A 16,477-nucleotide genomic window follows, 5' to 3' on the forward strand; every position below is an offset into this window, starting at 1 on the left:
TAGATGTCAGATCTTCCGCTTAGAGCACAAATAACTGGATTGAAGCTTTATCTTATTATAGACATATGAGAAGACACACCTCAACGGAGAAGACCATTACTCCTGGCTTATGAAGAAGAGGACACCAAGTGACTAGCGGATGGAGCTTATCAAAGAAATTATGAAAACCTCATTGACAAGCCTGAAGACCCAAATTAGGAGATAGAACATTCTGGTAAAACACTGGGACATGTACTAAATTTATATATCTAATGGCTGAGATTTGCCATTATGTCCTCCTCATGATCCACTTTTTTCAGTTTAGGGATATGACTTAATTTGTCTCAGCATTTATAGAAGGGTCTCATAATGGCTGGTAGTATATTATTCACAGCAATTTAACCTTCAATTTTGGTAAAAATTACACAATCGACTGTCAGCGAAATGACACATCAATTGTCCCAACTATTTATGGGGTCAAGTAATTCTACATCGTATATAAGGTTTAATTAAGACTTCCAGCAAGGTCAAGAATAAGGTCTTGTATAGTTAGTTATTTAGTGATTTTATGTCCATATTTCCTATTATGTAGAGTTCATAGAGGGGTTCCCTGCTGTGATCCCTCTCTGGAAGCCAGAACAGTGAGCCACTCTATAAGAGCAGCCCCTCTCTAACAGACTTGAGGGTCCACACATTCCATAGATTGCCGTTCAACTGAATGGCCAACATATGATACTACATTTCTAGCCAGCCAAGGCTCCTCCAGTTTTCCGGGGCATCGAGCCTGTACAGCAGCAACTGGAGTGTCCATGGTTCTACATTATGGAGCCATGAGTACTCTGTGTACTACAGTATAGTACATCCATATGGCACTGTGTTCTCATAGTAACAATAATATGAGGGGAGAATATCTCCATAATCTAGCGGAAAATGGCACAATTTATTTTTCATATAGAAATAACCTTCGTTTTGTAGTATAGCCCTATAGAAACCAGATGTGTAGGAAATCGGAGCACAGTATGGCTTCATAAACACTGTTTAAGCCCTTAAATGTCGCGGTCAATTATGACTGCGGCATCTAAGCCATTAAAAAAAGAGGGGGCATGTTCCATCGGCCTCCATGTGAGGTGATCGCGGGGTGCTTTTGGTTAGCATGGCAGCCCAATGATGGCCCTCAGATCTGCCATCTTTGTGCTCCTATTAAGCTCTGGAGACTGTAAAAATCACAATTTGCTGCAATTGGTATTGCAGTATATAGTGTAAGCGGGACGAATAAAAATAGTTACATACAGTTAATTTTTTGAATGTATAAAAAAAATGACATTTAAAAAGTTAACAAAAACCCTTTTCCCATTTTCCACCAAAAGAAATGTAAAAAAAAGTTAAAAACAACCTAACTGGCATCACCACGTCCGTAAAAATAGGAACTATTAGTACAGCATTATATAACCCGCACGGTGAACAAAGTAATAAAAAGAATGATTGTAAACACCAGAATGGCTGTTTTTTGGTCACCTCTTCTCCCACAAAAATATGAAATAGAAAGTGATAACAAAAATCTCATGGACCCCAAAATAGAACCGATAAAAACTAGAGCTGATCCTGCAAAAAAAAACTAAAAACCCTCACACCGCTCAATTGACAGAAAAATTAAAAAGTTATGTCTCTCCGAATATGGCGGAACAAAACAAATTCTATTTTGAACTTTTTTAGTTTTTCCGTAGTAAAACATAAAAAAGACTTTATAAATTTGGTATCGCCGTAATTGTATTGACCTGTAGAATAAATTTAACATGTAATTTCTACCACGCGGTGAACCACTTAAAAACAAAACCCAAAATACAATGGAGGAATCACTGCTTTTTCCCATTTCCCCCCCCCATAGGCTAAGATCACACAGGGCAGATACGCTGCGTAAAAGCGCGCAGCATATCCACTCTGTACGCCGCAGGGAATTCCGGGCAAAAAAACGCAGCAAAATGTGGTGCAGTTTTTCGACCGGAAAACTGAAGCATTAGCCGGCCTGCTAGCAGTGATTGGCTACAGTGGCGGTCACGTGTAATGAAACATTATCCCAGGAGGCCGGCCCTCTGACATTATCCAGGCTGGCCTCCTGTGATAATGTTTCATCCCATGTTACCACTGCTACAGGAGGGCGGCCTGGAAGAAGAAACACAGACTTCTGGGTAAGTATGAGATTTTTTTCTTAATATTAGTTGTGTTTCGATGCGATTCCGTAGCAAAAAAAACGCAACTGCTATTTGTTGCGGCTTTTGCCTCCCCATTGAATTCAATGGGGAAAAGCCACAACAAATAATCAGCGTTTACGCAAATACGATTGACACGCTGCCGAATAAAATTCCGCACCACATGTCAATTTCTGAGCGTTTTTTTCCGCTCAGTATTTACGCATCGTGTGGATGAGATTTGTTCTATCTCATACACTTTGCTGGTACTGTATTTGCTGCGGATTTTCCCCAACTAATTAAGCTACGGAAAATCCACGGTACTTACGCAACGTGTGAACTGACCCATAAATATTTTTTTCCCAATTTACCAGTACATCATATGGTACAATAAATGGTGCCATGAAAAACGACATCTCATTCCACACAAAACATGTCCTCTAATTGCAATATTAAAAAAAATAAAAGTTAAGAATGTGGGGAGGAGGGAAGGAGTTAAAGCGTGTGTGTGTGTGTGTGTGTGTGTGTGTGTGTGTATATATGTATAATTAACCTCCACTTTCACCTCCATGAATACATGTGCCTGATCATTCTAGAGAAGTAAATAAACAATCGCCTTTTTAGTCTATTTAAAGAGGAATTGTGATTTGGAAACAGACCTATGTATAACTGCTTGACTCTATCAGCACTAGGATTATTATTATTGCCGAAGATTTGTGAATGATGTGATGATAATTGGTGACTTGCAAATTAATTTAAGAATTGTATAGCTGCAGCAGCACTCACTCACAGCAATGGCTGCCTGTCTAACACACTGACACTGTCTGACTCCTATCTCTGTCCCTGAAATCTATCTCTCTATCCAATTTTTGTAAATCGAAGCATCTATTCTCCTCACTATGAGGCCGGATTCACATGAGCGTGTGCGTTTTGCACGCGCAAAAAACGCGGCGTTTTGCGCGCGCAAAAGGCACTTGACAGCTTTGTGTGTCAGCCCTGTATGATGCGCGGCTGCGTGCTTTTCGCGCAGCCGCCATCATTATGACACTCCGTTTGGATGTTTGTAAACAGAAAAGCACGTGGTGCTTTTCTGTTTTCATTCATCCTTTTCACAGCTGTTGCGCGAATCACGCTTGTCCCACAGAAGTGCTTTCGTGCGGCATGCGTAATTTTCACGCACCCATTGACTCCAATGGGTGCGTGATGCGCGAAAAACGCCCAAAGAACGTACATGTCGTGACTTTTTCGCTGCGGACTCACGCTGTGTAAAAATCACGCACCTGTCTGCACGGCCCCATAGACTAATATAGGTCCATGCGACGCGCGTGAAAATCACGCGCGTTGCACGGACGTACATCCCGTTCGTCTGAATAAGCCCTGAAACATACTCACTGACGCTAATCCACGTTCTATCTGTATTCCGTGTTTTGCTATCACTTTCTTTCTGACGTCCTCCTTCTCCTTTCACTATTCACGAAAATCCGAAGCTTTTTGGAAATTTGTAATGAATTTGATGTATGGACTAGATTTGCTCAACTCTAGTGCTGTATTATGGATCCGTACAACAAAGTTGTGTGATAAAGCTGGGTACCTGGGTACTTTTATAAAAGTATAAATTATTAAAGCTGCCCTCCCTATTTTTATATTTTTACCAAGGTACATTTTCCCCCAGATATGTTGAGGTCATGAATGGTCATCAGCGGCTCCACTGGACCTATGGTCAGATCTGTCCATGTCAATGGTTGAGTCCTTCGAGTGGGAAGATCTGGAAGCATTTAATATGATGATATTGATCACCGATGATATCTGGGTGTAAGAATTGAATGTAGACCCTTCAGTATCTTACCTGACATGATCTGTAATGTTGAAGATCAGATGTGTTCTATTCAATTACACGAATGAAGCCAATATTTATATAACAACTCGGGACCCTCCGAGGAGTTTCCGCCACCCTCCTTATTGTCAGTAGACTTGTTAGTGATTATCATCTATTTTCTACGATTATAATGATCTCATTATTTTGGAGTGCTTGTTCATATTGATCTGGACTAAATCTAGGAAACTTATAGTGACCCCCCCCCCCAACTATTAACGTCATCTAGGTTTTCTGTCCAAAATGTTGTGCTAGATCTGTATAGATAAGGAGCTATTTTTATTTTTTTTTCTGCTACAGAGCTCCAAATCCCCTGCTTTCCTATACATAGTCATACGGTTCAAGAGAATCTCCAATAGACACATAAAATCATTCACATCACCCCCTAATCTAAACCAACCAGTTCCAGATTATAGGGAGGGCATGCGATGCAAGTGCCCCTTGCCTGCACCCCTTGGGGATCTAGGGGGCATAAACCAACTTCCCTACTGAGGCTGGCTCTTTATAACGATTGTTAAAATAACAACTGGATCCTGGACCCTGTCCCACCATGCATTTATGGGATTCATCTGCGTGAAGCGTCAAACAGTCATGGCCACAGGCTTGAAGAGAGGATTGTGGCCTGCCGACACTAGATGCTCATGTGATAAGAGGAACCGGTTAAGTTTAGTAGTGACTATTTTTTGGGGCATTAAGTGTGGCACTATTATAGGGGGCACTCAATACTATCCCGGGAATTTTGGAGCTGTAGCATCACGCAGTCCAAACTACAAGCTTTATACAAGAACTATGTAACATACAAAGCTTTTTTCATCAGTAGTTGCAATAGGGGATGAGTTCACTTCTGGAAGGCAGTAGTTCTGGTAATTACATGTCCCATGATCCATGATGCCTTGTCCAGGCATGTGCTGGCATCTCTGGGGAGGAAGACGTCTGCAGGAAGATAGGACTCTGCAGTCTATGACCGCGGACGTTACACTCTGTAGACAACAATGGTCTCATCATGTCTGGTGTACAGAAAAGTGATGAGACCATTGTTGTCTACAGAGTGTAACGTCCGCGGTCATAGACTGCAGAGTCCTATCTTCCTGCAGACGTCTTCCTCCCCAGAGATGCCAGCACATGCGGCCGTCCTGTCCTGCAGTGACCACTAGGGTGCGCGCTCCAGCTAATTCCTGGCCTTAATGGGCCAGAGCACACATATGTTTCAGATTGACTGATTGCTCCCATGATCACCCTGGACTATAAGAAGGGCCCTGCCCCTTCCTTCATTGCCTGAGCACTGTTTATGTACCCATGTTAGTCTTTGCAAATGGTCCCTTAGTGTCTTCCAGTTCCCAGTGTTCTCGTACCTGTATTCTGCATCCCGTGCTACCTTGTTCCTGTGCTTTAAAGAGTTGGAGTTGTGTTGTACCACCGATCTGTCTGCTGTCTGCTGCCAAGGTCCCATCTGAGCCTAGTCTTCGCTACTGTCTGAACCACCACAGGTACCCTTGCTTGAACTATAGACTTTACTTGGTACTCTGTTGGCCTGCTGCTATACCTCTACGGCGGTAAGGCCCAGTGGGTCCACATACCCACAGATCGTGACACAGAGCTTCACTTCACAAACCAACATTCCCCAAATCGAACAATATTCAAGCCACGGGTGGGGGTGGTGGTGGTGAAAACTGGCAAAAAGATATAGGATCTATCTCACAAGCTGCATGGGATGGAATATTAGCTAATTGTTTAAACGTCACTTTCAATGCGTCTTGGAATCTTTCACATTGGTTCACGATACACAGATTACACGCAACACCGTCTCTTTTTATTTAAAATTAAAAGAAGAAATACAGATAAATGTCCAAAAATGTACATGTACTGGAAGGAAGTGATCGATAAGTTAAAAGGTGTATATATAAGTTGGACATCCAAATGTCTTCTGTCTTGTGTATACTCGGTGATAGTTATGAATTGGGGACTTCTGTTCATAAAAATAAATCAATCACTAAGGCCCTCTTCGTGGCAAAAATGTTGATTCTACGACTTTGGTTGTCAAATAAAATTCCACCATATGCAATATGGAAAAATTTGCTTAATCTTATGATATTTAGAGAGAGGTGGATATACAGTAAGAAGAATCAGCAGGGACCTGCACCCATCTCTGGAACGGGGCCCCCTAATCCCCGTTCTAGCTTTTTGTACTCACGCTGTCTCCCGGCCACTTCCTGATTACATGGTCGGGAGTTACATAAACAGCGTTACTCGCCGAGCTACGCTGTTTACGGAACTCCCATAGTAGGGAATGACCGTTACAGAAGCAGTGTAGCATGCTACGCTGTTTCCGTAACTACCATTAAGTTCTATGAGACTTATGGAAACAGCGTAGCTCAGTGAGTTAGGCTGTTTACGTAACTCGCGACCATATAACCTTTTTCATGGCCGGAATTCACCTCATTCAGCCGCAACATGGAGCAGCTGAACGGGATTTAGGGGGTCCCATTCTGGAGATAGGTGCGGGTCCCAGAGGTGGGACTCGCATCTATCTGACATTTATGACTTATCCTGTGGATATGTCATAAATGGCTCTCATGGGAAAAACCCTTTAAGATCTTGTAACATATTCTCTCATATAGATATGGCTCTAGTCGATAACACTTGTATGCGAATGATTCAAAATGTGGAATATACAACTAGGGGGATCTCAGATCATTCACCTTTAGGCCGAATTCGGACGACCACAGTGTATGTCCGTGTGACGGCCGTTAAAACAACGGCCGTCGCAAAGACGCATTTATTTCAAAGGGGCCGTTCACACAGCCGTTGTTTTAACAGACCGTGTGAAGGGTCCATTGATATAAAGAACATATCCTATATTTGTCTGTTTTCACGGATCCCTCGATGGACTCAAGTCTATGAGGGGTGAGTGAAAACGGGTCCTGCGCGGGTGCAACTCGGACGTGAATAACGGCTGTTTTTCACGTCCGAGTTTGTTCTCGTTCGAGTGAATATGGCCTTAGTTGATAAATTTTGTCATTCTTTAAGGGAATTTCCTAGAAGCTTTAGGATACATTGGAGCTCAAGGAACTCTCTTCTACGAATGTCGATACTGCGGTATAGTTCCTGTCTTAAGCATCTTGGAGTGGTGGTTTTCAGAAATGTATAGGATTATGTTTCTCTAAAATGTATCCTTATTAGACATAAACTAAGGTTTTGATAACAGGGTTGATTTATACCATACGCCTTGGAAATGTTCAAAAATGTATTTATATTGGGAGGAAGTGATTGAAAAGTTAAAAGGTACACACAAGCTGGACATCCGGAGGTCTCCGGTCCTATTTAGACTCAGTGATCGTTACGAATTGAGGACCTCAATGTAAAAAAAAAAAAAAAAAAAATACTACTAAGGCCTTTGTGGCAAAGATTTTGATTCTATGGCTTTGGTTGTCAAATAATATTTTATCGGATGTAACCTGGAAAGATCTGCTTAATGTTATGATATTTAAAATGAGGTGGATACACAATAAGAAAAAGCAGCAGGGTTTTTTTTTTTTGTCTGTCCGGAATCCATGACTAATCCATGACTAAGGACGAATACAGAACCACAATGGGTTAATGTGTTTTTTTTTTTTAAATACAATTTTTTTTCCTTCCTCATCCTCCTCCTCCATCAGTACTCCTCTTCTTCTGGGGTGAGTGGGTAATATAAAAAAATCCAAGGTGGTGGTAGTGTGATAGTGTGTGGACTTCTGGACTTCTTATCATTTCTAAAGGTGGCTCCTTAAGTTGCCTATATACTTAAGAGTATTGTTGATGGATCCCACTAAAACCAGTGAGCTTCGTCGACAGTGTAATGTGCATAGGGGCCTCCTGACTTCAGAAGGTTCCGGCTTGTCTACCTCTCCCTGTCGAAATAAACAGCAAAGCATGTTTATGAAGAAGTTTGTGGAACATCTATCTTACGTATATGACTAGAGATGAGCGAACTTATGAAAAGTTCGGTTCGGCAAGTTCGCCGAATTTCGTGAAAAAGTTCGATTCGGACCGAACTAGTTCTGACCGAACCTGTAATTCAAGAAAGCACCTAAAAATCGTGTATAACACTGTTTAAAAGCCCTAGAAGCCCTGTATAACACTCTTAGGTCACCCATGAGTGTATGCAAGTACTTTTGATGTGTCTTTAAGGCAAAGTTAGTGTCAAAGTTACGCCAACATGTATGGCTATAGGAAAACGGATGGGACACGGTGATAACTAACAGAAACCACTGCACTTGTGCATGTTGTATGCTTAATGCATTGTTAAAAAAGGTACAAAAATGAACCATTTTTGGCGGCAGATGCCTGCCAGGGTTCATACATATAAGGTGGTAAAAGAAGAAGCAATGGCTTTGACAAGCCCTCCAAAAATTGACCCTTTTTATTGGCAGATGCCTGCCGGGGTTCTTCCATACATGGATGTAAAAGCAACAAGCAATGGCTTTTCACAAGCCCTCCAAAAATTGACCCTTTTTATTGGCAAGGGTGAGCAGTAGCAGCACATTAAAAGACACTGGACAGTCACAGGACAAAGCCCTGTGGTGGGGCAGGCCTGCTTGTAGCAGACGGGTGGTAGTAGAGGTAGACTAGCGAACACAGACAGCAAGGGTGGTAGACTGGTAGTAGCAGCAGCACATTAAAAAAAGATACTGGACGACAGTCACAGGACAAAGCCCTGTGGTGGGGTAGGCCTGCTTGTAGCAGACGGCAGTGGAGGTGTATTGGTGGTAGTAGAGGTAGCCGACACAGACAGCAAGGGTGGTAGTAGCAGTAGTAGCAGCACATTAAAACAGACTGGACAGTCACAGGAGGACAAAGCCCTGTGGTGGGGCAGGCCTCAGGCCTGCTTGTAGCAGACGGCACTGGGGTGGATTGGTGGTAGAAGTAGTAGCAGCACCAACAGCGGCACATTAAAAAAAGAGTGGACAGGACAGAATCCCATAGTAGCAGGTGGCAGTAGCAGGCGGCAGCGGCAGCAGCAATGTCAGATCTAATCAGTGGCATCAGGCACAGGGGTTTTAAAATCCTCACCGATCCACGCTTGATTCATTTTCAGAAACGTGAGATTTTCCAAGCTGTTGGCGGACAATCTTGTTCGCTTAGGGGTGACGAAGCCCCCTGCCGTACTGAATACCCTCTTTGACGCTACACTGGAGGGTGGACAAGACAGTACACCCATGGCAAACTGGGCCAGTTCTTGACAATGATCCAATCTGCTGACCCAGAAGTCCATGGGGTCTGGGATCAGGATTTCTGACGGAGAAAGGGCACAGTCCAGGTGCGAGTGAACCTGGTCATTTAGGTGCTGGTGATGGTGAACATCCCTTTGGTGACTACGATGTGTGTCAGGTCGGGGTATTGGATGTAAAAATGTTGTCATCATATTTTCCAAACTGAATTGGCTGCTGCTGCTGCTGCTGCCGTGGCTGCCGCCTATTGCAGAGGTAGCTCTGCTAGAGGCGGTGGAACGATGAGACAGTGGGGAGCGGAGAGTGGCCCCCCGGTCAGACATGCTTGCAGCAGGTGATTGCCGTTTGAAAGCCGTGACAAGCTGGCTGCATAGCTTCTCTCGATAATGAGCCAATTTTGCCTCCCTCTCGGAAGGCGCAAAAGACTCCCCCATTCTGGCTTTATACCGAGGGTCTAAAAGTGTGGCTATCCAGTACTCATCTCTTTGCTTCATGCTAACAATACGACAGTCAGCGCGCAAGTAACGAACCATACAGCTCGCCATCCTGGCCAGCGTTTCAGAGGGCCCGGTTGGTTCCATCTCCGCCCCATACTGCCATGGTTGTCCATCATCAAGGTCGTCGTCAGACTCGTCATCACCACCATCACAGTCATGTTGTGCGGCTGCCTCGTCCCCTATCCCTTCCTGTGATTCCATCTCCAAATCCAGCTCCTCTTCAGGTCCTGTTTCCTCATCCTCATCCTCCTCCTCCTCCTCCTCAACATCCATAGCCAGATGTGATCCTTCCTCCATCCTTTGCTGAATCATCGCTGTGAGCGTTTGCTCCATAATGAATATCAGCGGCATAACATCGTTCATTCCGCTAGCGTCACGGCTCACAAATCGTGTGGCCTCTTCAAAGGGCCTCAAAACGCGACATGCGTCTCTAACCAGCTCCCAGTGCCTGAGCTCGAAATTACACTGGCTCCAAACGCTGCCCGTCTGCTGCATCAGGAAATCATTCACGGCTTTCCGCTGTTCGTACAGACGGTCCAACATGTGCAGGGTGGAATTCCAGTGTGTTGGAACGTCGCAAATCAGGCTGTGTTCTGGGAGATTGTTTTGACGCTGCAAGTCCAGGAGGGCGTGCTTAAATGCATACGAACGTCTAAAGCGGACGCAAACCCTCCTGGACATGGCCAGCACACCCTTCAAACCAACATATGACTTTAAGAAGCGTGTTATGACCAGATTGATCACATGTGCCATGCAAGGAGCGTGTGTCAGGTGACCTAGACACAGTGCAGCCACAACGTTCTTGCCGTTATCAGAGACAACATTGCCCAGTGTGAGTTTCAGAGGAGACAGCCAGCGTGCGATTTCCTCCTTGATGCACAGCAGCAGCTCCTGCCCTGTGTGGCTTTTCTCGCCCAGGCTCAGCAGGTGTAAGATAGCGTTGTGGCGCTTCACCTTGCACCTATGAAAAGAGGAGGGAGGAGGAGTGGAAGATACGCTGTGTCCTGTCGGGGACGGGAAGACCTCCAAGGAGGAAGGCAAGGTGGAGGAGGAGGAGTAGGAGGAGGTGGATGGTAGGCGCCTGGTGTCCGGAGTTGAACCAGAAAGATACAAGCGTGGAGGTGGTAATGCCTGGCATTGCTGCGGTGGTGCATCGGACTGCAAAATATTGACCCAGTGGGCCGTGAAAGACATGTACTGTCCCTGCCCATAGTTGCTGCTCCACGTGTCGACGGTGGCATGTACCCTGCTGCACACGGGTAATTGCAAGGACTGGCCCACCTTTTCCTCGACATGCTTGTGCAAGGCAGGGACAGCTGTTTTGGAGAAGTAATGTCGGCTAGGTATTCGCCACCTAGGCTGAGCGCACGCCATGAATTGCTTGAAGCCGGCAGAGTCGACCAGGTGGTACGGCAGCGACTGCACCACCAACAACTTAGCCAGGTGTGAATTAAGCCACATGACAAGTGGATGACTGGGTATATATTGTTGCTTATTGGACAACTATTCCATAATGGATAACTGACAGGACGTAGGAGGAGCACTAGATGACAGTGATGATGATGATGACAACGACACGGTGGATAAGGCCTGGCTACTACTTAGATGACAGGGACTCGGAGCAGCAGCAGAGGCAGAGGGGTCTTCATTAGATGTACATGATGGTGGGGCATGTTCATTGTCCCACATGGCCTTGTGATGCCGTTCCATGTGTTTACGTAGAGCAGTAGTTCCTACATTGCTGCCCTGCCCACGCCTTACTTTCTGCTTGCAGATACGGCACTGTGCCATGTTTTCGTCCTCCGGGAAGGTACAGAAAAATTGTCACACGGCAGAGTACCGTAAAGAGGTAGTACCACGTCCACCACCACCACCACCACCACCCGAGCTTGCCCCTTGTCTGGCAGGCTTTTTTCAGGAGCCTACACCAGTAGCAGCAGTGTCGCCGTCACCGGCTCCTGAGCTGACCCTACCGCTGCAATGTTTTGCAGATTGACTTCTGCCCCTACCTCGGCTTGGCTGTTTATCACGGCCAGTGCCGCCACTACTACCCTCCTCCTCTGACGCCGTCATCACCTCATCACCTGGTTCCCACGTCCTGTCTAAAACAACATCATCATCATAGCCTTCCTCATCATCCCCGCCACTTCATTACTGCGTCTGCCACCACGGCTACCACCACCAACACCCCCACTACCGCAGCTATGCGTCTCGGTCACCGCTTCCACCTCCACCACCGCTGCAACACACTCCGTTGGCTGACTCGCGGAAAACAAATCATCATCAACATCATCACTATGTTGTTCAGTATCTTCCTTCGCACCCGAGGAGATGTCTCTTAGGACTCTTAGGAAAGATGGCTTCCCGCTAGGAAGGGGGAGCGAAGACATAGATGATGGAATGGAAACGCTAGAAATACCCATATTACTACTGTCACTGTGCCAAGGAACTGTAGAGGATCTGGAATCCAACGAAACCTGGCTTGAAGCCAGATCGTCAGAGTCTTCCTGCTGAGATGACCGCGAGCCAGCCAACCAGTCCACAATGGCCGTATTGTCTAAAGTAACCCGCCCACTGGAGGAGATGGACAAGTCTGGCTTGCTGATACTGCTACTACTACCAGCAGGCACATGGCTGCTGCAACTAGTGGAACTGGGCACATGTCTTGTGCCACAAATGCTGGTACTGGGTGTGGCACCAACAGATCCAACATTTGGACTGGAAGAGGAGACGGCATGGGTGTTTTTTCCTCTACCCCGTCCTATCACAACCTTTTTTTTCCCAGACATTTCAGAGCCCCTTCTAAAGGTGTATTCACACACTGACACTGGCTTGGCAAATGGCAATGAATGAGAATTTCAATCAGCCACGCCGCAGTGCACTCAGGGAATGCTGGGCCTTGTAGTACTTCTAGGCTGCCTGTATTGCAAGTTGGATTGTTATTCCTGTTAACGGCCGGGGATGAGCCCCTTCTAAAAGCGTATTCACACACTGACACTGGCTTGGCAAATGGCAATGAATGAGAATTTCTATCAGCCACTGTGCACTGACTCAGGGAATGCTGGGCGTTGTAGTACTACAAAGCCTGCCTGTATTGCAAGTTGGATGCAACGGGGATGAGCCCCTTATAAAAGCGTATTCACACACTGGCTGAGTAGTGAGTAGTGGATGAGCCCCTTCGATTGCTGGATTCCTGCCTTTTAGATTCCTAAAGCTTTCCCTTACTGCACAGAGATGCTATCCCTACAGCTCCTGTCTGTAAAATGGCCGCTGAGCTCCGTGCATAGACTTTTATTGCAGGCTTGAGCCCGCCCCTATGCTGCCTCCCGATTGGCTGGGAGAGCCGTTTGCAAGGCATTATGGGGTAGCCTGATGTCAGGTGATCTTGTGAAATCCTCCATTTTAGATGTAACATGTGGCAGGCGCCAAAATGTAGCCGGGTTTGGTCAAAACGGGTTCGGCCGAACCCGGTGAAGTTCGTATTCGCTGCGAACCGAACTTTTCCTGAAGTTCGGACCGAAACCGGGTTCGGTTGTCCCGGTTCGCTCATCTCTATATATGACCAGTTTTATGGATCTGTGGTTGCTTCTCTCACTGCTGCTCCAGCTCTACCACCATCTCATAATGTTTCTCCAGCTCTAGGAACATCTCATAATGTTTCTCCAAATCTACCGACATATCATAATGTTTCTCCAGCTCTAGGAACATATAATGTTTCTCCAAATCTACCAACATCTCATAATGTTTCTTCAGCTCTAGGAACATCTCATAATGTTTCTCCAAATCTACCGACATATCATAATGTTTCTCCAGCTCTACCGACATCTCATAATATTTCTCCAGTTCTTGGAGCATCTCATAATGTTTCTCCAGCTCTAGGAACATCTCATAATATTTCTCCAGCTCTAGGAACATCTCATAATGTTTCTCCAAATCTACCAACATATCATAATGTTTCTCCAGCTCTGCCGACATCTCATAATGTTTCTACAGCTCTAGGAACATCTCATAATATTTCTCCAGTTCTTGGAACATATCATAATATTTCTCCAGTTCTTGGAACATCTCATAATATTTCTCCAGTTCTTGGAACATCTCATAATGTTTCTCCAGCTCTAGGAACATCTCATAATGTTTCTCCAGCTCTAGGAACATCTCAAATGTACCATTGCCTGAGCCATAGCTGTATCACACAGTGTTTCCAGTAATTTATAATTTCACTAATGGAGATTGATGATTTTTCCAACTAAATGGTATCCCCCACTCCTTCCCAGCTCTAGTGACATACACAGAATCATTATATCAGTCTCTGTCTCCATTATTACTCACTTTACAACTTTGCGCCGGTCAGAAGGATGGATACAGAATGAATACCTCCAGCCTAACATATCCAATGATACCGGTGGGAGCCCTATTGAATAATCTACCAAAGTTTAATGGATCAAACTGCTGTTAGAAGATTGAAGGGAAAGACTAGAAGGGGCGGCTCGGCTGTGTAATGTGGACCCACATCTAAAAGCGAACATAAAAATAAAAAGCACGGTGCCACATAGTGCAGATCAATTAGGTTTAAGTGAAATGTCAAAAGCTAATTATGCTCACCCAGGTAGTGCTTGGAAAAGGTAATCAGAAAATCCACAAATGCTGCTGCCGAGATCCACACCGGTACACCATACGGTCACCGCTTGTTAGGATAAGTGATAAATGGTTTAACGGCCTGAGGAAGACGCTGGTACAGCGTTGAAACGCGTAGCCATCATTGTTTTATAATAAACATATGTTTATTATTCCGTTTATCACTGTCAATACTTCACAAGTAGCCACGCAGCAGCGCCTTGCAGGATCCTCCCTTTTTCAATTACCCTCCTATATCCACATCTGAAAGCAGAGTTTGCTTTGAGTACACTGGAGGGCGAAGCCAAAAACAGTTGGGCCCAAAATACTAGAAACATGTTCCAAGTCAAAAACCCCCACAAGTCGCACTTCAGAGAACTTTGAAACAATGTCGGGTCCATGGGGGAGCTTCTTGATTTGCCCCAGAGAATAGGTTTGGTCAGGGCGCCCCCTCCAGATAAGTAGAAGTACCGACCGGCCACAAAATTTTGTTGCCTATAACAGTTGGCACGGATTAAGTATCTTTCTCATTAAACCAGCTCTGCAGAGAGGAGTAGCTCTAGCCCAAATGTTGTGTATGGTCCAGGCCAGACAAGTACTGCTGAGAATGGTGAACAAAACTAAAAGGCCCATAACCCTTGCACCCCAGGAGCTGATAGCCGAGGTGTTCTTGGTGGTGTGAGAAGATCAGGTAGATCTACAATCACGTCGGCAGGTGGAGCATGCCTGGGCTGGTGTCACTACCCTCACCGTATGTCAAGTCAGCTCTAGATGAACAATTAATGCAGATCAACAACTTTTGAAATAGATACAACTCTTAATTCCACTTTGTCTACTGAAGAGAGGTGGCCAAAGTCTTGGGAGCACATCCTAATGCTTTTTCTTGTAATGAGGCAGACTTTGGGTAGACCCGAAACCTAGAACACGAAATTCCAACCATGAAGAAGCTGTTATGGTCACGGACCGCCGGCATCACTTACCCGCCAGCAGACACGACAACAGACCGATGCGCTTCAACCGGCCTTTCATCCTCGGAGAGGCCAGCACACGCTGCTGTACTGTTCAACTGTTCTGCGTAGGCTGCGCACGCACCTGTTCTGGCCTTAAAGGGCCAGGGCGCACCTTTAAAAAGCTCCCTATCAATCCCTACACACCCTGCATTATAAATAGGACTCTGCACTCTTCCTCATTGCCTGAGCATTGTTGTGTCTGCCCATGTTGATTATTGCAAATGGTCTCTTAGTTGAATCCTGTATCCTGTGTTCCTGTATTCCGTATCCAGTAATTGTGTTTGTTCCAGTGTGAAGTCTCGTGTCGGAGTCGGGTTCATCTGTGCCAAGTGTCATCTGTGCCAAGCGTCTGCTACGCCAAGTGTCATCTGTGCTGAGTGTCGGCTGCACCAAGTGTCTGCCAAATCTTCTATCCAGGTACTCTTGTCCTAAAGACTATCGTTGACTGTTGTTTAGCCATCTCCTACTCCGCTACTGCGGAGCGACCTAGTGGGTCCACATACCCCATAGCCGTGCCAGAAGCCATGGTGTTACTAAAGCGGATGCTAAACTGGGCCTCCCCCATTGTGCTGGTAAAGAAAAAATATGGAAGTCTGTGGTTCTGTGTGGCTTATCGATGCTTAAATGTGTATACAGTGCGAGATGTCTATCCCCTCCCACATATAGAGGACTCTCTCCTGGCTGTGCAAGGTATTTCTCCACCTTGGATTTGGCCAGTGGCTAAGAGAAGACGTCGTTAATTACACCAATAGGAGTGTACGAGTTTCTGCGAATGTCGTTTGGGCCCACAAATTCTCCTGCATTCTTTCAGACTGATGGAAACGTGCCTGGGGAGCTGAATTTTGAGTGCCTGCTCATCGAAGCCTGAGGAATGCCCCTATCCAAAGTACTGAATCCATGGCAATTCCGGTGACTGAGTGGACCACCAAAAAATAAAAGGATCATAATAACAAGTGAACACTTCAAAATGATGACTCATTGAGAAACACCAGCCCAGCCGTGGGGACAGGCAGAGACTCGCGGTTGTGGGAAGGCAGCTGCGTAATTGGTTGGCTGTGACAGTGGAATTATTATATAGGAGAGTGCAGTCGCCTACCCTAGGCGGCCCGAC

This window comes from Rhinoderma darwinii, chromosome 3 (assembly GCF_050947455.1).
Source record: "Rhinoderma darwinii isolate aRhiDar2 chromosome 3, aRhiDar2.hap1, whole genome shotgun sequence".
Lineage (NCBI taxonomy): Eukaryota > Metazoa > Chordata > Amphibia > Anura > Rhinodermatidae > Rhinoderma > Rhinoderma darwinii.